Source organism: Hordeum vulgare, chromosome 6H, assembly GCF_904849725.1.
Source record: "Hordeum vulgare subsp. vulgare chromosome 6H, MorexV3_pseudomolecules_assembly, whole genome shotgun sequence".
NCBI lineage: Eukaryota > Viridiplantae > Streptophyta > Magnoliopsida > Poales > Poaceae > Hordeum > Hordeum vulgare.
Genome location: NC_058523.1, coordinates 279,451,647 through 279,478,500, shown reverse-complemented (window position 1 = coordinate 279,478,500; position 26,854 = coordinate 279,451,647).

Here is a 26,854-nt window from a genome sequence, read left to right as displayed (position 1 = left end):
AGGCACGCAGAATACAGATGAGGATTAACTGACGTGAACCATTTGGGGTTGAGGAAATTCAGAGAAAGTCTTCAACAAATTCTTCAAACAGTCGCAGCGAAAGTCATCAACACATAATACGAGGAAAGTAAGGAGTTGAGGAATTAGAACCCGTTTCTCAGTGAAGACAGTCGTTGATGACCCAGTTCCAACTGCTCTGACAGTCGTACATCTGGTTTGGAGTGGCTTGGTACTGAAACCAAAGGACACGCAGTCCCGGGACACAGAGTCCCTACCATACTCTCCTTGAGCAAAGGACACACAGTCCTCGCCCAACACTCGGGGTAAGTCTTCAGGGCAGACTTCCAAACCCTCACAAACTTGGTCACCCGGCGATCCACAATTTACTGCTGGAAAGCTCTAGACCATGACGCCTAACCGCCTGGAGGATGCACAATCCTCAAAGGTAAAAGGCTTCAGTCCCACACAGGAACAACTTCTTCAGTGATGCTCAATCACTAGGTTTGGTTTGTGGTTTCGGTGTATGGTGTATTTCCTCACTGATGAATTACTCTCGAAGGCTCTAAGGAATTGGGTTGCTCTTATGACAAGTGTCAGTTTCTAACGGAGCAGCCAACCAGCTAGTGGTTGTGGTGGTGGCTATTTATAGCCTGGGAGCATCCTGACATGATTTGACACTAATGCCCTTAAATAATATGATCGTTGGAGTGGATAAGACCAGTGACTTGGCGTGGCTATCGAAACGGTTGGAACCCTCAACTGTGAGAGTCCTCATGTCACTCATATTCCTCACTTGAGGCTTTTGGTAGGATTAGGCTTGGGTTGAGCATCATGAGGAAATTCAATCCAAAGTGTAACTTCGACCCCTTTAACAGTACGGTGTTCCTATTACTCAAATGCGAAGAAAATAAAATAGAAAGTGTAAATCTTCATGCTTCAAATTCTTTAGAGTGATTTTCTTCAGGAACCACCGGACTTCTCAATATCAGTATCTTCATGAGGAATACCAATTTCATCGCAGATTCCTCGCGATTCATTTCTTCAGCTTTAGACCAATTTCTTCAACTGAAGACATATATTTTTAGGGGTCGATATTCTTCAAATATCTCAAACTCCTCAATGACTTATAGATCCTGTGTACACTCACAAACACATTAGATACTTAACCTATAAGTCTTCAAACCACCAAAATCACTAAGGGGCACTAGATGCACTTACAATCTCCCCCTTTTTGGTGGTTGATGACATTTAGGTTAAGTCTTCAACAGGGATCAAAAATATGAAGTGTAAATACTCATTTGAGGAATTTGAAATCAAGATTCAGAGAGACTCCCCCTGAAGATGTGCATATCTTGAGGCTTTCGCTTTTTACAGCAAATGCACATTGATGTTTTATATCATGGAGATCTCCCCCTGAGTCTTGTAAATCATGCATACATGTAACATATCATATGAAGAATATGAAGATGCATGATGACAAATGGTATCTGACGAATTCCACCATGCGTGCATTAAAACTTGAGGAATAAGCATGCGAAGAAAATCGTTCAAAAGCGTCAGAGTACCATCGGGCTTAAGTTACAACTCATTACATAAAAACTTGAGAAGAGCCAAGAGTTTGTAACTTAAACATAGTTCATAAGCCCCAAAAATATCCCGCTTGAAGACTAACTCTCAAGTTTCTCCTCCTTTGTCATCAAGTGACAAAAAGGGTCCAACTGAGGACTAACGCCCGTGAAGACTTCACTTCTTGGCGGTTGAGGAAGAGCCGTGATGCTTCTTGGGAGTAGTCTTCTTCCTTGGACCAGTAGAAGTGTCGAGCTGTTCTTCATCAGTTTCAGCAGTGCGGAATGAAGAAAAGGAGCTGTCTTCAAGGTCTGGCACTGGAATAGGCCTGAACATCTTCTTGGGAGGCCACGACCATTCAAAGTCTCGCTCAAAGTCCATTTCTTCAAGCTCAGTCTGAGTCTTCAGATGTGCAAGTGTAGCCCAGGTGCGATCGAAAACCTGATGCAGATAGTAGTGGTTGAGCTTCATAGAGTTCTGTGTTTCAGTGAGGGTTTTCACAATGGCAGCAATCTGGCGTTTGACCCATTTGTGGTTGCGATCCACGTTCTGGTGAAGACTGAGGACGAGCTCTCTGGTATTCATCACGCGAGGAGGAACGGGGCTTGCCGGACAAGTCTCAGTATCATCCCATGAAGAATAAGCTTCTGGCTCTCTGAACTGGCCATCAAGGGGCCTACTGCCTTCTTCAATCATGGATTTGCCTTTTCCTTCAATGGACTCGAAAGTCTTCTTGTTGACCCGGATAGGAGGCATATAACCCATATGGTTTTGGAAATCGGCGTGGAAGTTGATGCTTGTCCTTGTCCTGATGAATCTCATGATACGTGGAGCATATATCTTGTGATCAAAAGGAAACATAGCATTGTCGGCCAAAGTCCTCAAGAAGAAATTATGGATGTTGATAGGAATACCATGAATGATGTTGAATAGGATATTCTTCATGAGTCCTACAACATCTTCTTCATCATCATGGCCTTTGATCGTCGCGAGCACATTGCAGAGGATTCTGTAGACAGACCTGGGTGTGTACTTGAGCTCGTGGATGAGGAAGGTTGTTCTCGGAGATTTTCCTTCAGCCAAAGGCTTCATGAGGACTTCCATCATTCCATTTGGCAGCTCACGCTCACCATAAAGCTTCACAGCCTCATATGAGGGAATTGGTACAGGCAGTTCTCTGAGGAGTTCAGTAGCAGGAGCCTTGTAGTGAGTGTTTTGTGACATCCAATCAAACACCCAAGTGTTAATGTCTTCAGGGTTTCCAGATATGTGAAGAGTGGCATAGAACTGAAGAATTAACTCGTTGTTCCAGTCAGATATGTCGGAGCACATTGGGAGTAAACCTGCAGCATGGAGTACACTGAGGACTGGCTCTAGGCACGGTATTGCTTCAAGTTCAACATGAGGAATATGCCTGTGCTGGAATATCTTGTTTCGTCCACATAGCACAGAGGCATAGTAATTCATCTGAGTCCTAGTCCAAAACTTCAGATGCCTCATTTGAGGCTTGTCATAGGGGTTCTCTCCAATGAAGTACATGCGTTCTTCAAAGAAATTTTCCTTTTGAAACTTTGGACGCTTGGAGAATGGCTGACGCTGAACTGGCTGAAGATTTTGCTGAGGAATAGGAGGGGAGACAACAGTGGCAGTCTCAGGGTTGAGCACGACGAATGCATTGTCTAGATCAGGTGCATTCTCCTCAGCATTTTCCTCAGGGTGAGGAATTTCAGCAGCTGGTACTTCAGGCTGAGGAGATGGTGCTTGCTGGGCGTCAGGCTGAGGGGCTTGCTCTGGCTGTGCTTCAGGCTGAGGAATAGCTTTTTCTTGCTCAGTTGGAGGAGCTGTATCAGCCTGTTCCTCATCTTGAGGATTCTGCTCAGTGTGATGAATTTCATCAGCTTGAGGATTTTCAGTTTGCATTTCCTCAGCTGGCTTGGTGGCAGAGGCAGGTTCATCAGCTGGTGCAGCTGATGCTTGAACATTGTCTGTTTGAGGAATGGAAGGTTGAGGACTGTCGTCTATCTGAATTTCCTCATCAGTGTGTTCCTCAGAGGCAGCATCTTTCATTTCCTCATCTGCCTTTTTCGCTGGATCATCAATGATGACCATTTCATAGGAAAGAGCGACATTCAGGGGCACAGAGTCCAAAGGAGCCGATTCTTCAAGTGCTTTGAGGTGCTTTGCCTCTGTTTCTTCTTCTGCTGAGGAGGCATTTCTCTTTTTGGCTTCCTTTTCAGCAGGCCTGGTTTTCTTCACGTCTGATGCAGACGGAATCATCTTCTTCAACTTTGAAGCTCTTGGTGAAGGGGTTCTCTCTACAGATTCTTCAGCTGGTATTGAGGAACCAGTTTGAACAGAGTCATCAGCCTGCTTTGATGAAGCAGCTGGATCAGTGGCAGTCTCATCAGCTGGAGTTTCCATGATGATTTCTTCAATAGCCGGTTCATCAAGATGGTGCTCTCGGTGTACTTCCTCAGCTTGAGGAGTTTCCTCATCATGAGGAGATTCATCTGTTGGCTCCTCAATCAAGGGCTGAGGAGTTGGTGCTAGGGGTGCGGCCTTCTTATTGTAGTCATCAACAGCACTAGTGGCCAGCTTGATGAAATGGCCCTTGAGGCTTTTACGATCTGACAGCTTGGCGTACTTGTCAGTCAATTTCTTCAGCTCTGCCTGTGTTGACACCAGTGCATCAGGAGTCAGTTTGAGGAGATTCTGCTTGAGGAATTTCTCCTTTTTAATCTTTGCAACTTTGGCCTGCCTGGCCTGCTGTTCTTTCCACTTGGCTTCATTGATGAAAGTGGTCACCATGTGACTGATGCCAGGCGGAAGCTTGAAATCATCAACTGGAATGTTTGGATCCTCATACTAGATGTTGATGTAATCAAGGAGGACCTTGGGGTCCATTGCCAGAGGAATGGCACTGCCTGATGCTTGAGCTACTCTTTCCTGCTTGTTTCTAATGATGGCTTGCAGGGTTTCATCATCAAATTCATCACTTCCCTCTGATGCAGACGGGACGGTGATGATTTTGCTGGGGCTGGGCAGAGTTGCACGTTCAGCAGTTACCAAAGTCTTTGCAAGAGGTGTTGAAGACTTTGCCTCCTAGCTGGTTGCAGCTGGGAGTGAGGAGCTGGAGCTGGCGGTCATAGGCTTCATGACTTGCTTCTGTACTGGTTTCGCTTGAGGCTTTGGAGGTGGAGCTGAGGATTTTGGAGCTGAGGAGATTGGTACTGAGGGCTTTGGCACTCATGGTTTTGGCGTTGAAGGTTTTGGTGCTGAAGGTTTTGTGACTGAAGCTTGAGCAGACTTCTCTTGAGGCTTTGGAGCCCTTGGCTTTGATGGCACAGACTGCATTTGAGGAATTTCTGAGCCAGAGGTTTCTGCGGCAGAGGAAGTAGCAGCCGCTGAGGATTCATTGAATTTCCTCACTGCAGCTTCTGCCTGCTTCTTAAGCTTAGCCAGATGCTTTTCCTTCTCATCTAGATAGTCATCAATAGTCATGAGGCTTGAGTGATGTGCTACTTGATGATCCTCAAGTGGGGCCCTTCTGCCAGGGGCCTTCAGAGCGAATTTCATCGCATATTTGGGAGTCACAAACCTGTATTCCTTCTATTCCTTCGCCCATCGGCGTTCTATCTTCTGCAGCCGAATCTTTCTCTTGGCCATTGTCTCATTTTCATCACGCGTGCAATAGTCCAAGTAAATATCCTCAGGAATATCCACAGCTGTGTTTTGCTCAAGTTTCTTTCCTCCCTTCTGTTTTCTATCTTCCTCCATTTTCTTCAGTTGAGGATTTTGCTGATGAGATTGAACTCTTGACGATTCTGATGAGACTTGAAGATTTTCTTCGAGAAATGCTGCAAATGAGTTAATGTGATGAGAACCGAGAGATTCATCAGCTGACATGTGTGTACCTGTGAACAGAGTATAGTTGCGAGGAATTTCGAGAGGTCATATGCGTTCTCAGATTTGAAGAAAATGAAAAAGTTTGATAGTTTGAGGAATATAACCAGTGGTTGAGGAATTTGCCTAAGCATACTGTTCTTGGGTTCCAGAGTTGTACATATCCAAAAATTCGCACAACTGAGGAATCTCGTGAAAATCTTGATGCTTAGCATAGTTCATGAATGATGTGGTGATAGGAAGTGTTTGAGGAATCAAGTGCTTATCGTTTCTTGAGGAAAAATAGATTTCACATAGAAGATGTAAAATTTTAGATCTAACTTGATGTAAAAATGGGATTTATTTACCTTGGAAGGTGCGCACAAAGAACACAGAAAGGTGTGTGTGGAGAAGCTCTCCGGTCGAGTGCCCAATGCAGCCTAACCCGACGACAGAGGACGTCTACGGCAGCGACGGACGAAGATGGTCCGACTCCGGCGTGGTTCCGGCGACGGAGAAGTCGAGGCAGTGAAGCTCTTCCTCACCGGCGACGAGACTACCAGCGATGGCGCTAGGGTTCGGTGGTGTATGCTGTGGCAGGAGAGCGATGGAGCGAAGAAGAGTATGCCGAGGGGGATAAGGACATATTTATAGCCAAAAGTTATTGTTGGTGCGAGAATTTCGGACCAAACAGCCCCTGCCTCTACGTCTCCGCAGGACACGTGTAGCTCCCATATGATGCAGTGGAGATAGTGGAGATCGTGGTTATCCGATCGTGGGAAGTGGGGTTCAGTTACTGTGTCTTAAAGAAACAATTTTTGAAGATTTGATGATTTTCGTTACAAAATCATCAACTGACAAGGACGCGGTGAGGATTTTGAACAAAGTTTCAAGTAGAACGCATATGAAGAATTGAATAGACTGGATGAGTATAGCATAGAGGGAAAGTGGGGTCCGATCACATTCACTTAGCAGAAATATCAACTTGAAGAAATAACGATAAGTGAATGCTGTTGAGGACTTGAAATCACAGTCTATCTAGTCAAATGAAAGTCATCAAGTGTTTTTGAAGATTTTGTGATAAATCATCACAATGAAGAACATCTGTTTTGAAGAAAAACACATTTTGAGGAAATAGAACATTTGAAGAAAATCAACTTGAGGAATTTCACTTTGGGCGGTGGCGTGACCCACCATATAAGAATGTTGATTACACACGCCACGTACAATTGTCGTAGGGCCCTGAGAATCAATTTCTTCATTAATTTCTTCACATTTAGAGTGACATTCTTCATTACTTGAAGAAAATCGATTCATCATGTGTTGCACATCTAAGTCATCAACTTTGCATTAGTGTTAGGATGTGTGCATGTTTTTACAAAACATTTGAAGATTCTAATATATTTAGCTCACACCGCAACTTGCAAAACCTTTTCTCATCCAAGGGCTTAGTGAAGATATCTGCCAGTTGATCATCAGTCTTCACATGGTCGATGAGGATATTGCCCTTGAGGACCTGGTCCCGAAGAAAATGATGATGAATCTGGATGTGCTTGGTCTTCGAGTGCTATACTGGGTTGTATGCAATCTTGATAGCACTCTCATTGTCACAGTAGAGAGGCACATTCTTCATGTTGATGCCGTAGTCCTTGAGGGTTTGCTTCATCCAGAGCAATTGAGCACAGCAAGAACCAGCAGCAATGTACTACGCTTCGGCAGCGGAGAGTGATACGCAGTTCTGCTTCTTTGAGGACCACCAAACTAGTGACCTTCCGAGGAAATGGCATGTGCCAGAAGTTGACTTGCGATCCACATGGTCACCAGCATAGTCAAAATCATAATACCCTACCAGATGAAGATTGGAGCCCTTGGGATACCATAATCCTAGTGTTGGTGTGTGAGCTAAGTATCGAAGAATATGTTTCACATCCTTATGGTGTGATTCCTCCGGTTTTGCTTGAAAACATGCACACATGCAAACACTAAGCATTATATCTGGCCTAGATGCACATAGATACAATAAAGAGCCAATCATAGAACGATATACCCGCTGATCGAAGTCTTTACCATTTTCATCAGTGCCGAGGTGGCCGTTGGTAGGCATTGGAGTCTTGGCACCTTTGCATTCATGCATGTCGAATTTCCTCAGAACATCCTTGAGGTATTTCTCCTGTGATATGAAGATTCCATTGCTTTGTTGACGAATTTGAAGACCCAAGAAGAATTTCAGCTCCCCCATCATGGACATCTAATATTCTTCACTCATCATGTAGGCAAATTCATCACTGTATCGTTTGTCAGTACAGCCAAATATGATATCATCGACATATATTTGACATACAAATAGCTCATTATCATAGGATTTTGTGAAAAGAGTTGGATCGAGTGGACCAGGTTTGAAGCCTTTCTTCATGAGGAATTCCTTCAATGTATGATACCATGACCGAGGGGCTTGCTTGAGACCATAAAGAGCCTTTTTGAGTCTGATGACTTTGTCTGGATTCTTTGGATCCTCAAAACCTGGGGGCTGAGCAACATATACTTCTTCCTCAAGCTTACCATTGAGGAATGCACTTTTCACATCCATTTGATATAAAATGATGTTATGATGATTAGCATAAGCAAGTTGTATTCGAATAGCTTCAAGTCTAGCAACAGGTGCAAAAGTTTCATCGAAACCTATTCCTTCAACCTGGGTGTAGCCTTGGGCTACAAGTCGTGCCTTGTTCCTCACCACTTGACCGTCCTCATCTTGCTTGTTTCGGAAAATCCACTTGGTGCCGATGGTGTTGTGCTTGCGAGGATCTGGTCGTTTGACGAGCTCCCATACGTCATTCAACTTGAATTGAAGAAGTTCGTCTTGCATAGCTTGGATCCACTCCAGTTCGAGAAAAGCCTCAGCAACTTTTGAGGGTTCTGTGATGGATACAAAGGAGAAATGCCCACAAAAGTTAACTAAGTGTGAAGCTTTTGAGCGAGTGAGAGGACCTGGCGCGTCGATGTCGTTGAGGATTTTGTCAAGTTCTACTTCGTTTGCAATCCTTCGATGAGCTGGTTGAGGATTTTTTCTAGGCTGAGGAACTGGTGCTGATGCAATTTCCTCAGGAACATCTTCTTGATTTTTTCTGTGATGGGGATCGTTTCTTCACCAATTTCCTCAATGGGGACAATGTCTTCAGTAGGCTTGAGCTTTATTGCTTCCTTAGGAGACAGCTTATCTGGATCAGAAGGCAATTGCTATCTTTGCGAGCCATTAGTTTTATCAAACCGCACATCTACAGTCTCAACCACTTTGTTGTGATAGTTGTTGAAGACTCTGTAAGTGTGCGAGTCCTTTCCATAACCGAGCATAAAACCTTCATGTGCCTTAGTTGCAAATTTTGAGCTATGGTGAGGATCTCTAATCCAGCATTTTGGACCGAAGACTTTGAAATAACTTACATTGGGTTTCTTGTCAGTGAGGAGTTCATATGAGGTTTTCTTGAGGAATTTGTGAAGATATACCCTGTTGATGATATGGCATGCAGTGTTGATTGCTTCAGGCCAAAAGCGACGAGGAGTCTGATATTCTTCAAGCATGGTTCTTGCCATTTCAACCAGAGTCCTGTTCTTCCTTTCGACGACACCATTCTGCTGAGGAGTATAAGGAGCAGATAATTCATGAGTAATACCAAGTTCATAAAGATAGTCATCAAGACCAGTGTTTTTGAACTCGGTTCCATTATCACTCCTGATATGTTTGATCTTGATGCCAAAGTTTATCGAGGCCCTTGAACAAAATCGTTTGAAGATTTCCTGCACTTCAGTTTTATACACTATGATATGCACCCAAGTATATCTGGAATAATCATCAACTATGACGAAGCCATATAAAGATGCTGCATTGGTTAGTGTGGCATAGTGAGGAGGTCCAAATAAAGCCATATGAAGCAATTCGAATGGACGTGTAGTCGTCATGCTCGTTTTTGAGGGATGCTTGGATCTGGTCATTTTCCCAGATTCACAAGCACCGCATAGATGATCCTTGAGGAATTTGACCGATTCGATCGCGAGCGTGTGCAAATTCCTCATGCCTTCATGACCTAGTCTTCGGTGCCACAACCATCCTTCTGAGGTTATTGCTAGTAAGCAAGTGGCTGGTTGAGGACTTGTAGAGAAATCAACAATGTACAAACCCCCTCTTCTTACACCTTCGAAGACTTTGGATCTGTCAGATTCCATGATGACTACACATCTATATCTACCAAAGATAACAATCATATCAAGATCACAAAGCATCGAGACTGACATAAGGTTAAAACCAAGGGATTCAACTAGCATCACTTTGTCCATATGCCTATCCTTGGAAAAAGCCACTTTGCCAAGTCCCAATACCTTGCTTTTACCTTTGTCAGCATATGTGATTTGCTTCAGAGGTGATGGAGTTAGTGGCATATTCATCAGTAAGCTTTTATCACCAGTCATGTGATGTGTGCAGCCTCTATCAAGAACCCACTCAGTATTCTTGGGTTTGTCATCCTCCAGATGAATTAGTACAGCTTACCATCTCACATGCTTCAGATTTGAAGAATATGATACTAATTTCATCAGATCAGTAATTTCACCATAACAGAAATGTAAGGACGTGTGAAATATTTCTATTTCATCAATCATTAGCTTGCGTCCTATCAAGCATTTCCTCAGGTCTCCAGCAAATTCTTCAGATGATGATTTCCATCTGGAGACCTAACCTGCAGAAGTGATTAGTTCGATTTCTTCACCACCCATATATGAAGGGGTGGCAAAGTATTCATCATCCTACAAGCACCATATGAGAAAGGTGGCATTGAAGCCAATGCACTTAATAGTAGGGGGATTAAAGTACTCATATGAATATGCAGAGAACTGGTTTGAGGATTTATGAACATAATGATTTGAGGAGTAACGCTCATATTCATATTCCTTGTAGTTTCCCTGCATATTAGACTCATTAGCACGGGTACGAGCATAGTTTGACCAGTTGAGGATTTTGATCCTCTTGAAGACTTTGGTCCTCCTGAGGAATTTGATCTGGGGTTCAGATTCTTCAGTGGTGGTGTCATGAGGACATTCACCTGAAGATTTTCAAGACAACTTTTGGGAACCCAGATTTTCCTCAAAGGAGGGCCATTCCTGCAGTTAGTTCCAACATATCGAGCAAATACTTCACCAGATTGATTTTTGAACAGTTTATAGTTGGAGTCAAATGACTCATCTGAGGAATAGGATAATTCACATGAAAAGCCAGTTAGATTAGATGGATCAAAAGGAGACCCAGTAGCAGCAACCCATGAGGTTTTGGGATACTGCTCATGTTTCCAATAAGATCCATCAGCATTTAATTTCCTCTCAAAGGCAATTCCTTCTTTCCTCGGGTTCCTGTTCAAGATCTTCTTTTTGAGCACATCACAAAGGGTTTGATGTCCTTTGAGGCTTTTGTACATGCCTGTCACGTACAATTCCTTCAACCCTGCATTTTCATCAGTAACATTTGTGTTTTCCTCAAGTGAGGAAATAGACACAATAGGTGTAGTTGAAGAATTTGTAGCAATGGTAGCATTTGATGATTCTGGTGAGGAATTAGCAATTTCGCATTCAATGCATTTAAGCCATGGAGGAATAAATTCAACTTGACCAGCGCTGATCTGTTGAGCTAGTAACACTACTGAAATTCATAAATTTGTCGTCTGCCAAAGCGGGCGGCAAAGGGTGCAACCATGGACGGCAAAGGCTTTGGCGTCGGTGAGCAGACGGCAAAGTAGACGGTAAAAAAAATCCGGAGAAGAGGTTCTTTGCCGTCAGCTTTCCCAAAGCGGACGACAAAGAATCTTTGGCATGAGTGGGCTGACGGCATATTAGCTGGGACGGCAAAGGGTGCAACGTCCCCGTTAAGTGTTAACGGCAGGCCGTCTGCCTTTGCCGTCTCCCTCCCCTCCTTTGCCGTGCGCGGGCAGACGGCAAAGAGGGGAGAGAGAGGGGCAGATTCCCCCCTTTGCCGTCTGCCTCCCCTCCTTTGCCGTGCGTGGGCAGACGACAAAGAGGGGAGAGAGAGGGACAGATTCCCCCCTTTGCCGTCTGCATCCACCCCTTTGCCATGCGGGGGCAGACGACAAAGAGGGGAGAGAGAGGGGGCAGATTCCCCCCTTGTCCGTCTGCCTCCCCCCTTTGCCATGTGGGGGCAGACGGCAAAGAGGGGAACCAACCCCTTTTTTTTTTATTTTTGTTATATCCAGCATTATTAACGATAATCAGGATATATATATATTTGACATAAATAAATTTCTTTCCGTACTCATAACCATATTAAAATAACCTCTTATATCTAGCTACCAAGTTGCATCCACATGCATACGAAGTTTCATATATTACACCAGTTTCATCCACGTGCACACAAAGTTTCATATATTCATATACTACAATAGTTTCAATACAACCCATGTTACAAGAAATCATCTTCAAGCATTCCATCAATATTTGCCAAGCTTCCCGTGAAGTGAAGGTAATCTGCAAAATGACAAATAAGAAAGTTAGAAGAATAATAGTAGATGAAGTAGTCTATATATAGGTTATTTCAGAGAGAAATTAGCTAAGTATGTCATTTAGGTGGAACCCTAGCTAACTATAGGTCGTTTCAGAGCTAACTTGGGTAAAATAGGTCATTCCGGAGCAAACTATGCTTATTAATCCATTTTTTATCTAGCTAGGCTAATTATAGGCCATTTAATACCTAAGTTAGGGGGAATAGGTCATGTTGCAGCTACGTAAGCCTTATCATGTCATTTCGTGGATAATTAGCTAAGTATAGGTCATTTTTTATTAAATAGACCATTTAGGAGCTAACTAAGCTAATTTGTCATTTAGATGGATAATTAGCCAATTTAGGCTTTGTTGGATGAGTCTAATATAGCTACGTAGAATAAGAGAAAGAGAAGAAGAAGTATAAGAAGGAGGAGTAGGAGGAGGAGGAGGAGAAGGAGACGGAAGAGGAGAAGAAGAAGAGAAGAAGAAGGAGAAGGAGGAAGAAGGAGGAAGAAAGAGAAGGAGGAGCTCCTTCTCCTTCTTCTCCTCCTTTCCTCCTTCTTCTTATCCTCCTCCCTCTCCTTCTCCTTCTTCTCCTCTTCTTCTTCTTCCTTCCTTTCATTTTTCCTCTTTCTTCTCCTCTCGTCTCCTTCTTCGGGCTAAATTGGCTAAGAATGCCTTTTTGGAGCTAATTATGTCATTTCGAGGAAAATTAGCTAAGTATAGGTCATTTTTTATTAAATAGACCATTTAGGAGCTAACTAAGCTAATTATGTCATTTAGATGGATAATTAGCCAATTTAGGCTTTGTTGGATGAGTCTAATTAAGCTATGTAGAATAAGACAAAGAGAAGAAGAAGTACAAGAAGGAGGAGGAGGAGGAGAAGGAGACGGAAGAGGAGAAGAAGAAGAAAAGAAGAAGGAGAAGGAGAAGGAGGAAGAAGGAGGAAGAAGGAGAAGGAGGAGCTCCTTCTCCTTCTTCTCCTCCTTCTGCTTACCCTCCTCCCTCTCCTTCTCCTTCTTCTCCTCTTCTTCTTCTTCCTTCCTTTCATTTTTCCTCTTTCGTCTCCTCTCGTCTCCTTTGGAGCTAATTATGTCATTTCGAGGATAATTAGCGAAGTATAGGTCATTTTTATTAAATAGACCATTTAGGAGCTAACTAAGCTAATTATGTCATTTAGATGGATAATTAGCCAATTTAGGCTTTGTTGGATGAGTCTAATTAAGCTATGTAGAATAAGAGAAAGAGAAGAAGAAGTAAAAGAAGGAGGAGGAGGAAGAGGAGGAGGAGGAGGAGAAGGAGACGGAAGAGGAGAAGAAGAAGAAAAGAAGAAGGAGAAGGAGAAGGAGGAAGGAGGAAGAAGGAGAAGGAGGAGCTCCTTCTCCTTCTTCTCCTCCTTCTGCTTATCCTCCTCCCTCTCCTTCTCCTTCTTCTCCTCTTCTTCTTCCTTCCTTCCTTTCATTTTTCCTCTTTCTTCTCCTCTCGTCTCCTTCTTCGGGCTAAATTGGCTAAGAATGCCTTTTTGGAGCTAATTATGTCATTTCGAGGATAATTAGCTAAGTATAGGTCATTTTTTATTAAATAGACCATTTAGGAGCTAACTAAGCTAATTATGTCATTTAGATGGATAATTAGCCAATTTAGGCTTTGTTGGATGAGTCTAATGAAGCTACGTAGAATAAGAGAAAGAGAAGAAGAAGTAAAAGAAGGAGGAGGAGGAGGAGGAGGAGGAGGAGAAGGAGATGGAAGAGGAGAAGAAGAAGAAAAGAAGAAGGAGAAGGAGAAGGAGGAAGATAGGAGGAAGAAGGAGAAGGAGGAGCTCCTTCTCCTTCTTCTCCTCCTTCTCCTCCTTCTTCTTATCCTCCTCCCTCTCCTTGTGCTTCTTCTCCTATTCTTCTTCTTCCTTCCTTTAATTTTTCCTCTTTCTTCTCCTCTCGTCTCCTTCTTCGGGCTAAATTGGCTAAGAATGCCTTTTTGGAGCTAATTATGTCATTTCGAGGATAATTAGCTAACTATAGGTCATTTTTTATTAAATAGACCATTCAGGAGCTAACTAAGCTAATTATGTCATTTAGAGGGATAATTAGCCAATTTAGGCTTTGTTGGATGAGTCTAATTAAGCTATGTAGAATAAGAGAAAGAGAAGAAGAAGTAAAAGAAGGAGGAGGGGAGGAGGAGGAGAAGGAGACGTAAGAGGAGAAGAAGAAGAAAATAAGAAGGAGAAGGAGAAGGAGGAAGAAGGAGGAAGAAGGAGAAGGAGGAGCTCCTTCTCCTTCTTCTCCTCCTTCTTCTTATCCTCCTCCCTCTTCTTCTCCTTCTTCCCCTCTTCTTCTTCTTCCTTCCTTTCATTTTTCCTCTTTCTTCTCCTCTCGTCTCCTTCTTCGGGCTAAATTGGGTAAGAATGCCTTTTTGGAGCTAATTATGTCGTTTCGAGGATAATTAGCTAAGTATAGGTCATTTTTTATTAAATAGACCATTTAGGAGCTAACTAAGCTAATTATGTCATTTAGATGGATAATTAGCCAATTTAGGCTTTGTTGGATGAGTCTAATTAAGCTACGTAGAATAAGAGAAAGAGAAGAAGAAGTAAAAGAAGGAGGAGGAGGAGGAGGAGGAGAAGGAGATGGAAGAGGAGAAGAAGAAGAAAAGAAGAAGGAGAAGGAGAAGGAGGAAGATAGGAGGAAGAAGGAGAAGGAGGAGATCCTTCTCCTTCTTCTCCTCCTTCTGCTTATCCTCCTCCCTCTCCTTCTCCTTCTTCTCCTCTTCTTCTTCTTCCTTCCTTTCATTTTTCCTCTTTCTTCTCCTCTCGTCTCCTTCTTCGGGCTAAATTGTCTAAGAATGCCTTTTTGGAGCTAATTATGTCATTTCCAGGATAATTAGCTAAGTATAGGTCATTTTTTATTAAATAGACCATTTAGGAGCTAACTAAGCTAATTATGTCATTTAGATGGATAATTAGCCAATTTAGGCTTTGTTGGATGAGTCTAATTAAACTACGTAGAATAAGTGAAAGAGAAGAAGAAGTAAAAGAAGGAGGAGGAGGAGGAGGATGAGAAGGAGACGGAAGAGGAGAAGAAGAAGCAAAGAAGAAGGAAAAGGAGAAGGAGGAAGAAGGAGGAAGAAGGAGAAGGAGGAGCTCCTTCTCCTTCTTCTCCTCCTTCTGCTTATCCTCCTCCCTCTCCTTCTCCTTCTTCTCATCTTCTTCTTCTTCCTTCCTTTCATTTTTCCTCTTTCTTCTCCTCTCGTCTCCTTCTTCGGGCTAAATTGGGTAAGAATGCCTTTTTGGAGCTAATTATGTCATTTCGAGGATAATTAGCTAAGTATAGGTCATTTCTTATTAAATAGACCATTTAGGAGCTAACTAAGCTAATTATGTCATTTAGATGGATAATTAGCCAATTTAGGCTTTGTTGGATGAGTCTAATGAAGCTACGTAGAATAAGAGAAAGAGAAGAAGAAGTAAAAGGAGGAGGAGGAGGAGGAGGAGACGGAAGATGAGAAGAAGAAGAAAAGAAGAAGGAGAAGGAGAAGGAGGAAGAAGGAGGAAGAAGGAGAAGGAGGAGCTCCTTCTCCTTCTTCTCCTCCTTCTCCTCCCTCTTCTTATCCTCCTCCCTCTCCTTCTCCTTCTTCTCCTCTTCTTTTTCTTCCTTCCTTTCATTTTTCCTCTTTCTTCTCCTCTCATCTACTTCTTCGGGATAAATTGGCTAAGAATGCCTTTTTGGAGCTAATTATGTCATTTCAAGGATAATTAGCTAAGTATAGGTCATTTTTTATTAAATAGACCATTTAGGAGCTAACTAAGCTAATTATGTCATTTAGATGGATAATTAGCCAATTTAGGCTTTGTTGGATGAGTCTAATGAAGCTACGTAGAATAAGAGAAAGAGAAGAAGAAGTAAAAGAAGGAGGAGGAGGAGGAGCAGGAGGAGGAGGAGAAGGAGACGGAAGAGGAGAAGAAGAAGAGAAGAAGAAGGAGAAGGAGAAGGAGGAAGAAGGAGGAAGAAGGAGAAGGAGGAGCTCCTTCTCCTTCTTCTCCTCCTTCTGCTTATCATATTCCCTCTCCTTCTCCTTCTTCTCCTCTTCTTCTTCTTCCTTCTTTTCATTTTTCCTCTTTCTTCTCCTCTCGTCTCCTTCTTCGGGCTAAATTGGCTAAGAATGCCTTTTTGGAGCTAATTATGTCATTTCGAGTATAATTAGCTAAGTATAGGTCATTTTTTTATTAAATAGACCATTTAGGAGCTAACTAAGCTAATTATGTTATTTAGATGGATAATTAGCCAATTAAGCTAACTAAGCTAACTAAACTAACTAAGCTAACTAAGCTAATTAAGCTAACTAAGCTAACTAAACTAACTAAGCTAATTAAGCTAACTAAGCTAACTAAACTAACTAAGCTAACTAAGCTAACTATGTCATCTAGATATATTTTATTAAATAGGTTTTTTTGGAGCTAACTAAGCTAATTATGTCATCTAGCTATCTTTTATTAAAACACTAGAAATAACATACCTAAGCTAGGGTCAAGCACGGTGGCTCTGGCTTGTTTCACCTGGAGAAGGCTGCCCTGGAGAAGGCTCGATTGTAGAAGGGTCGTGCGATGCGTTTCGGGACATATTCTGCAACAAACATCATTTGCAATGTGTAGTTAGCATGAGGACACTCTTAAGATCACTCCACTCAAATGAAACTCACCGTCCCCGCCACGTTAACGACTGGCATCGGCGGAGAGACTTGGCCGTTCTTCTCGCACAAAGACTGAACATTTGGTTTCGACAAGTCAAACTTTTTATTTATTAATGAAATGGACATTCAAATGCAAGATTTGAAATAACATGAAGAAGAAACTTACCACGAAGAGCTCGTATATGGCCCTGGTAGACGCATCATTCCGTGCCCTCTCCGCCTCCACCAATGCAGTCGTCCTCTCCTCCAGCTCCCTAATTTCCTTATCATTCTCCGCCATAGCCGCCTGCATTGCCTCTCTCTCTTTCTGAATAGCAGCCTACAACACAACTCATTGTTAGCATATTGGTTCCAACGCACAACATAATGCGGAAAGATATTTGAGTCCATTAAACTAACCTCGATGGCGAGCTCGACTGGCCGTGCACGACGTGTTATCTCCGGACAAGAGCTCGTTTGGCGTGCCTTTATCTGCCGGAGAGAGCTAGGACAACGTATAAGGCTGTCTCCAATGGCGATCGAGCCATGGGGCCTCCCGTTTCCTTGCCTTCCCGTGATCTCTGTACTTCACGAGCTTGTCGTGGGAGGAGATGCTGGTGAAGTTTTCTGGATGCTCGAGGTCAGACTCACAGAATGCCTTGACCTTCTTGTACGAGGCAGTATGGGCCATCGCATACAAGTCGTACATCTGTGGCGCCTCCGTCTTATTGTGACGCGCCTAAAAGAGAGAGAGAGGAAAATTGTATTGGTAAAGGAGAAGGAAAGTTGAATTGCATGAGGCATGAAGCAAACCACATACCCAGTTCTCGCAAAATTGGATTAAGTTGATGCTCCCTTGATGGTGTGGCACGCCAACCATTTTTCCACGCCTCTCCTTGGCGTTGTTGTGGCTGGCCTCCCACGTTTCGGAGCACCACTGATCCACCAAGGCCTCCCAACAATCCATCTTATCCACACACCATCTCGGGGGCACCTAAGTTAATAAAGAGAAATTTGAGCGCGTAAGAACCAAATCAAGGAAACTAACTACAAAGCCTTAATAATATGTAATTACCTTCATGTAATGCTCCTTCTCCATCTTAGCATCACGACACTTCGCCTTGTCAAGCCTAATACGCCGCGTGGCATAGTAGTCTCGAACAGCCTGCACCCGAGCCTCGTGCCGAAAGTTTTGAAGTAGGCGGCGACATTCGGTTTCGATAACCTTTGCCGCGTCCTCCTCGGATCCCTCCTCACACCTGTAGTAGGTCTGCAAACGAGACAACACCGATTAGTACAATGAATAGCTATGGTTGATTTATAATTTGTGAAAGAGAAATTACCCAGAACTTTCGGATCACCATGTCCGCCCTCGTCTCACACAAAACACCGTCGATCTCCACCTCCGGCGGGGCCGGGGCACCTAAGTAGTGCTCCCAGGTCATTCCTACCTCTCGCTCCCGACCGGGCAACGTAACAAACCCTGGGAAGTTTTGACGGCAAAGAACACCAAGGACGCTGTTGGGCTTGCGGACACCCTTGGCAACAATCCAACCCCTACAGTATGACAAATTAAAGCCAAAACATTAGATATTTGAGAAAACCCGAAGGCAAAATGTTAAATAAGAGTAAATTAACTTACTTCTCCCCATTTGGCCTAATCGACCACCTCTGCTCGGGGGTCGCTGGCACGAGCGGGAGCCCCGAACTACCACGCTGGTACACGGTAGGCCCCTCACCCAGCTCCTCGTCGCTACCAGCATGGCCACTTGCCTCAGGCCAGGTATCCCACTAGGTCTCTTGGGACGTACCCTCATCCCTGCCTTGCTCCGGAGTCGCCTGGAAGGAAGCCTCTGGGACAGGAGTCTCGTGGGTCGAAGGCTCGTCGACCTGAGGTTCGTCGACCCGAGGCTCGTGAACCGGAGACCGTGTAGCCTCCACCTCAGACGAATCCACCCTAGAAGTCCTGTTCTCAGGTGAATCATCTTGGGGTGGTGGCGGAGACCGTGTAGCTCTACCTCTCCCGCGGCCACGTGTACCTTTAGTACAACATAAATACCATCATGAGTAATAAAATGTATATAAATACCAATATGCATACAACATGAGTACAACATAAATACCAACATGAATACAACGTGTACCTTTAGTGCCTCTCGGCTTCGCGGGGGGTCGACCTCCTCTCACGGGGGCCGCTCCTTGCAAAGTAGAGAGCAACACTCTCTGAAGAGGCGAGGCAGGAATGGAAGTACCCATCCCATCACCCGCCGACGAAGAAGCAGCCGCGCAGTGCTTTCGACCCTTTCCTACCATGTTTCAACACCTGTCATGACAAAGAGTAAATGAAATTAGTACAACATAAATACAAATAGGAGTAATAAAATGTATATAATTTAAGTGTATCATCGTCATAAATACCAACATGTCTAATAAAAATTGAATACCTAACATGAACTCAAAATTTATATATAGTATAATAGTTGAATACCTGACATGAACTAATAACAATCGTCCTCGTCTATATATGCTTCGGGGTCAATAAATGCATCATGATCATCACTATCATCAATAAATGCATCATCATCATCACTATCACGAAGAACATGTGGAAGGCCACCATTATGTAATCGGTCAAGAAGTGACAGGTCATCCGCAGCAGTAACCTCTTCTTCTTCCAGCTCTTCCTGTTCGGGCTCAGGGGTTAAGACGGATTCACTGTCGCTGTCTACTTCAACGTTCTGGGGTGAAGTAGAGAGGTTCTTGAAACGTTTCTTGGACAAACGTGTTTCTTGGAAGAATTCTGCTTCATATGTGTCTGGGTTAATGTGAGGTTTGTAATCTTCTTCATTGAGGGTAGGTGGTCTAAAATGTGGTGGCACTTCATAAACGACATCCCAACCTTTGAGATTTGGATCAGTTTGGCAAGCCCACCGTAGATAGAAAACTTGTGTCGCCTGTTGAGCCGTAATATAGACATCGGCAACATCTAAGTGGGTGTTTCGGTTGATTTCGACTAGTCCTATATGTTCATGAGTCCTTCTAGGCTCCCTTGGCTCAAACCAATAACATTTGAAGACTACGACGGTCAGTGGGTTTTCACCATAGAATAGAAGTTCATAAATTGCTTCAACTCTTCCATAATACTCGGTGTCTCCTTCGCCGATAGCAGAGACAGAACAATTTGTAGTCTTTAGGTCGGGCATAGATAGCTCTTTGCCAAAGGTACGAAAGTGATACCCGTTGATGTTGTATTAGTCAAATGAATGTACCTTATAGTCAAAACCATTAGCGACTTGTCTCAACTCGGCGTCCATAGACTCTGCATCAGCCTACAAGTTTAATACGAAAGAATGGATGCATCAGTCGCAAATTAGACCAATAAATCAAATGGGCCCTTAATGGTAATGAACTATCCTTTGTTTGAACCAAGAGATGAAATCGGTATAGTCGCCCCCATGCTTTGCGAGAAGCTCATACTCTTCGACGGAATCCTTTTCGATGACCGCCCCATCCGAGAATTCGGCGACGTATCGACTATATCAAATATCCGGGAATAAGAGTAGTTCAAAGCAATTAGAAGTTGCGGAACAATAAATTACCGAGAACTTACTCGATGTACGGCCGCACTTCTGTTAGGTTGGTGAAGATATACAATGAAATGGTCCGCCATTCTTCGAGATCCAACGATTTCCCTTTCGAAGCACCGGATGGTGCGAGCTTACCTTTGAATAGGCTGAGGTTGGATCGAACTTTTTCTCGAGCGCCATCACTGTACCGAGGCTTCGGGTTATGCAAATGATGATTTTTGGCTTCGTAGTGTGCTGTCACGATGTTTGCCGCCTCCTCGGTAATGAATGCCTCGGCCATCGATGCTTCAATTCTACGTTTATTTTTACACTTAGCTCGAAGCGTCTTCTGCATCCTCTCAGTTGAGTAGCACCATCGATTTTGAACGGGCCCCCCCATTCTAGCCTCGGTCGGGAGATGCAAAGTCAAATGTTCCATTGGATTAAAGAAGCCCGGTGGAAAGATCTTTTCTAATTTGCAGATCAACTCCGGCGCCAACTCTTCCATTTCATCTAGCACGCCAGGTGATAGTTCTTTCGCACAAAGAGAATGGAAGAAATAGCTCAGCTCTGCCAGTACTAGCCATTCATCCTCAGGGATAAAGCCACACAACATCACCGGCATTACCCGCTCAATCCATATGTGCCAATCATGACTCTTGAGCCCAAATATTTTTGATATTCTCAAGACTCGCTCCCCTCTTTAGATTCGCAGCATACCCATCGGGGAACATTAACCGCATTTTCACCCACAATAGCATTTCCCTCATAACTGGCCTTTCAAGATTGAACCATGCCTTTGGCTTCGCTATGCTTCGCTTTCCTTTCCGTTGTCGCATATTTTGCAACGGTCTATCACATAGAGCCTCCAGGTCGATTCTAGCCTTAGGATTATCTTTTGACTTCCCCTCTATGCCGAACAATGTACCAAAAATGGCCTCCGCAATATTCTTTTCAGTGTGCATCACGTCAATGTTGTGTGGGCAAAGGAGGTCTTTGAAGTAAGGGAGATCCCGTAAGCATGACTTGTGAGTCGTGGCGTGTTCCGTATTATACCCTTTGAAGTATCCTGGACGCAAAGGATCAGGCTCAAGAGCGTTTAACTGATCAAGGGTTTGTTGGCGCGTCAACGCAGCTGGTGCAGTGTTTTTGACAACTCTACCTTTGATGAAATTCTTCTTGTCTTTTCTGAACTTATGATCAGGATCCAGGAATTGTCTATGCATGTCGAAGCAAGAATACTTGCGACCAGCCTGCAGCCAACGGAACTGAAGAGCTGCCTTGCATGTGGTGCACGGGAACCTTCCATGCACACACCAGCCAGCGAATAGCGCAAACGCCGGATAATCATGCGTCGAGTACATGTACCACACATGCATTTTGAAATTTGTTTTCGTAGCCGCGTCGTAGGTCTTGATCCCATTATCCCAGGCTTCTTGCAACTCATCCTTAAGCGGCTGCATGTACACATTCATATTCTTCCCCGGATAGTTGGGCCCTGGAATTATCAACGTCAGGAATATGTTCTTTCTTTTCATAATCTCTCCGGGTGGCAAATTTAGTGGAATGACAAATAGAGGCCAACAACTGTATTGTGCTGCCGTCATACCATACACATTGAACCCATCCGTGCTGATGGCAACTCTAGGTTGCCTTGGATCTTCTGATTTATCCTTATGTAATGCATCGAAGTGCCTTCATGCAAAACCATCTGAAGTGTGTACCAGCATGTTGTTCCCATCCGCATCTAGTTCGGTTCTTTTGCCCAATTTGTGCCATGTCATCTGTCTGGCCGTCTCTTCGACCATGAAAAGACGTTGATGTCTTGGTACGATTGGCAGATATCAAAGAACACTAATGGGGATTTTGGTCCGATTCTTCTCACCCATGCCTTTCTCTACCACAATATACCTAGAAGAATTGCAATGGGGCAATAGTTCAAGGCCGCATACTCAAGCCTATATAAGGCACATCCATTCTCACAGGCATGTATCTTCTCATAGGGCATCTTAAGTACACGGAGGATTTTCTCTGAGTGGTACAGGTTTGCAGGCAGTACATGGCCTTTGGGTAGAAAGCGTCCACATATCGTCATCATCGCGTCGTAGCATTCTTTGCCTAGGTTGAATTGAGCCTTCAGAGCCATTACTTGTGCGATGGCATCGAGCTGACAAAGCGCAGTCTGCTCGTGGAGAGGACGTTTTGAAGACTCCAGCATTTCATAGAAGGCCTTTGCAGATTCCTCCATCTCATCGTCCGAATCACGAGCATCATCAAAGTCTTGCACCACTTCTTCAATCCCGGTACCATGCTCGTCGGTGCGACGACGAATCACCTCAGCTCTGGCACGTTGGTCAGACTCACCATGAAAATTCCACACCATATAATTAGGCGTAAAACCCCACTTCTGCAGGTGTTTACCCATTTCAAAGTCTGTCTGCTTTTTCCAGTTGTCGCAGTTGGGACAGGGGCACCATGTTTTATGCTGGCCATTTGCAAATGCGGCTCTCACAAACCCCCTGGTTTTTGTTAACCATTCATGGGTCATGTCTTTCTGACTAGGGTGACCAGTGTACATCCAAGCACGATCACTCATGTTGCCTAGCTACCTACGGGGGCACAAGAAATAAATATATAATTCATGATCTATATTCATACGCTAATCAAGTTTGTCAGTTTTATTATCCATGCAACCTACATGCTAATAGGTAAAGATAGGTCCTAATCCCACCCGAGTATGTGTAGAGTGGGTTCGTTTTCCCATGCTCTGCTCCAGATGCGACGCAGAATTTCGGCAGCACCTCCCCGCTGTTCTCCTGATACACGTCTCGGCAATAAGCAGAGAGGATGTGTACCCGGAGAACAACAGGGGAGGCACTGACGAAATTCTGCATCGGATCCGGAGCACAGCATACGGGAAAACAAACACAATCTACACATACTTGGGCTATCCATGGATAATGTTGGACAATTCGAAAGGATGGCGGTTGTAAATATGCAAATAAATGCATATTTATAGATGTCGCCCTTTCGAACGGGAGACGCATACTGGTCATGCATACTCATGATTGAAGAAACCTATATCTAGCAAGGTTCATCGGCACGAAGACCGGGACAGAGAAAATTAAGGGGTAGGAGGAGAAGTCATTTGTGCTCACCAACAAACGCAATGGCGGAGCTCGTCCAACGCACGTGGAGGTCGTCGAACAACTGCACATTGAAATTCACACGATCAACACAAATACGATGTTTTTACAATTAACATAATCGGAAAATATGTGACCTAACTCATAATTTACAAAACTATGACCTCGTGGGCCTCTGGAAGGCCGAAAAGCACCTTCTCGTTCAAAATAAGGCAGAAGAGGTGTGGGGGGTCGGGGCTTAGTGGCCTCGGGAGTCAGTGGCGTTGACGGTCGGTGGTGTCGGGTGTCGGTGGCATCGGGGTCGGGGGGTTAGTGGCGTCGGTTGTGGGGGGTTAGTGGCGTCGGGGGTCCAGGGTCAGTGACGTCGGGTGTCAGTGGCGTCGGGGGTCGGGGGTTGGTGGCGTCGAGCGTCGGGAGTCGTGGGCCGAGGGTCTGGGTCGGGGGTCTGGGTCGGGGTCGGGCACCCCTCCTCCTCCGCCTCCTCTTCTTCTTCTTCTTCTTCTTCTTTTTTCTCCTCCTCCTCCTCCTGTTCTTCTTCTTCTCCTTCTTCTTCTTCTTCTTCTTCTTCTTCTTCTTCTCCTTCTTCTTTTCTTTCTTCTTCTAATTATTTTCTTCTTTTCCTTTTTCTTTTTCATTTTTTTCCTTCTACTTTTCCTCTTTTTTTCTTCTAACCTAACTAACTAACCTAATTAGACTAATAATCTAACCAAATAAACTAACTAAATTACCCTATATATAATAAAAAACTAACCTAAAAAACTAGTAATTAACTTTTTGAAAAAGAAAAAGAAGAAGAGCTCAACTCACCGTGGTGGACGACGGCAGGGTGCGGCGGCAGCGGTGGACGACGACAGGGGGCAGTGGGCGCGCGGCAGGCGGCCGGCGGGCGGGGAGGAGGGGTGCCGCGGGCGGGAGGGCAGGCGGCCGGCGGCCGGGGATGAGGGGTGCCGCGGGCGGGAGGGCAGGCGGCCGGCGAGCGGGGAGGAGCGGTGCCGCGGGCGGGAGGGCAGGCGGCCGGCGAGCGGGGAGGAGGGGTGCCGCGGGCGGGAGGGCAGGCGGCCGGTGGGCGGGGAGGAGGGGTGCCGCTGGCGGGCGCGGGGAGGAGGGCGCGGGAGGGGAGGTGGTCGGCGGGCGGGGAGGAGGGGTGCCGCGGGAGGGAAGGAGGGGGCAGGGGAGGAGGCGGCCGACGGGAGGGGAGGCGGCCGGCGGGCGGGGGTCGAGCGGCTGAGAGTAAGGAGGAGACGGATGAGAGTGAGAGGGAGAGGGAGACGGCCGGTGAGTTTTTCTTCTTCTTCTTCTTCTTCTTCTTCTTCTTCTTTCTCCTCCTCCTCCTCCTCCTATTCCTCTTCTTCTTCTTCTTCTTCTTCTTCTTTTTTTCTCCTCCTCCTCCTCGTCCTCTTCTTCTTCTTCTTCATCTTCTCCTTCATCTTTTCGTTCTTCTTCTAATTATTTTCTTCTTTTCCTTTTTTCTTTTTCATTTTTGTCCTTCTACTTTTCCTCTTTTTCTTCTAACCTAACTAACTAACCTAATTAGCCTAATAATATAACCAAATAAACTAACTAAATTACCATATATATAATAAAAAAACTAACCTAACAAAATAACTAAAGTAATTAACTTATGAAAAAAGAAAAAGAAGAAGAACTCACCGGCAGGGTGGTGTGGGCGGCGGTGGACGACGGCAGGGGGTGGCGGCGGCGACGGTGGACGACGGCAGGGGTGGCGACGGCGGCGGTGGACGACGGCACGGGGGCAGGGGCGCGTGGCACGGGGCGCGCGGCAGGCGGCCCGCGGCAGGGGGAGGCAGTGCCGCGTGGTAGGGGGCGCGCGGCAGGGGGTAGGGGCGTGCGCCGGGGGGCGGCAGGGGGCGCGCAGCAGGGGCGGGACGGCTCCGACGGCGGCGGCAGGGGGCGGCAGGGGGCGCGCGGCAGGGGCGGCACGGCTCCGACGGCGGCGGCGGGAGGTGGGCACGCGAGAGAGAGAAGCCGTTAGGGGAGGGGGTGGGGGGCTACGCGCCGTTAGAGAGGGAGCCCCCTTTGCCGTCTGCAAAGGCTGGGTGGCAGACGACAAAGGGGTGGGTGGGGTGGGGAGGCCTCCGGCCGCTAGGGTGGCGCCCCCTTTGCCGTTTGCCAACCTTTGTCGTCCGCCTGTGCTTCCTTTGCCGTCCGTTGGCCGACGGCAAAGGGAAGGCCGACGACAAAGAAACCTTTTGCCTTAGGTGTTGTCTTTGCCGTCTGCTTTGTGCCAGCTGACGGCAAAGAAGCTCTTTGCCATGTGTCAGCAGACGGCAAAGGAAAGCCAAACGGCAAATTTCTGAATTCCAGTAGTGTAATGAATCATTTTCCATACGAAGATCATCATGAGACATCCTCAGCTTCTCAAGATCAAGCATCCTTTTAAGAAATTCATAGGAAAGCTTCTCATGATCAGTGAGGAGTGTATCATAACGATCCCGAAATTATCAAATCTAGACTGAAGACTTTTCACATCATCAGTGAGGATTTGGGTAAGGTTCATTTCATCATTCAAGAGATCATCACTTTTATGTAGCAGTTTCTGAAGCTTTTCCAGAGCAGTTTGTTGTTCAGTGGCAATGATAGCAAGTTTACTGTAACTGGGTTTCTTATAATCATTAGGTTGACAGTCACTTGAATCAGAGGAGGAGGCATTATTTGGTACCTTTGAACCCTTTGCCATGAAGCAATAGGTTGGAGCGAAGTCATCAGCATAGTCATCAGTATGGATGGTGCAATCATTTTCTTCAAGATTGAAGATTGACTTTCTGACGAAAGTGGTTGCTAGTGCAAGACTAGCCTGTCCGGATTTCCTTGCCAATAAGTGCCCGAGCCTTTCTGAAACTAGTCTTCTTGTGTGATGAGGGCTTTGAAGATGACGATTTTGAAGATTTCTTCTTCTTCTTCGAATCATCAGAACTGTCATCCTTGTATTTCTTCTTCTTTGATTCCTTTCCCCAACGGGGACAATCGGCAATGTAATGACCTGTTTCTTGCACTTGTGACAGGTTCGTTTCTTGTAGTCCTTAGATGAATATTCTGATTTCCTCATGTCTCTTCCTGAAGATTTACCGAACTGGCCACATCGTGTAAATCTCTCGAATTTCCTCACGAGAATTGCAAGCTCCTGTCCAAATTCTTCAGGGACACAAATGCTGTTATCTGTGTCTTCTTCTTCAGATGAGGAAATTGCTCTAGCCTTCAGTGCACGTGGTCTGGAATAGCTTGGTCCATATAGATATCTCTTTTCTTCTAGCTGGAATTCATGAGTATTTAGCCTTTCAAGTATATCAGCTGGATCAAGCATCTTGTAGTCTGGTCTTTCTTGAATCATCAGAACTAAAGTATCAAATGAAGAATCCAAAGATCTCAGAAGTTTCTTCACAACTTCGTGATCAGTGATGTCTCGAGCTCCCAGTGCTTGCAGTTCATTTGATATGTGATTGAGGAGATCAAAGGTATCTTGGCAGCTTTCATTG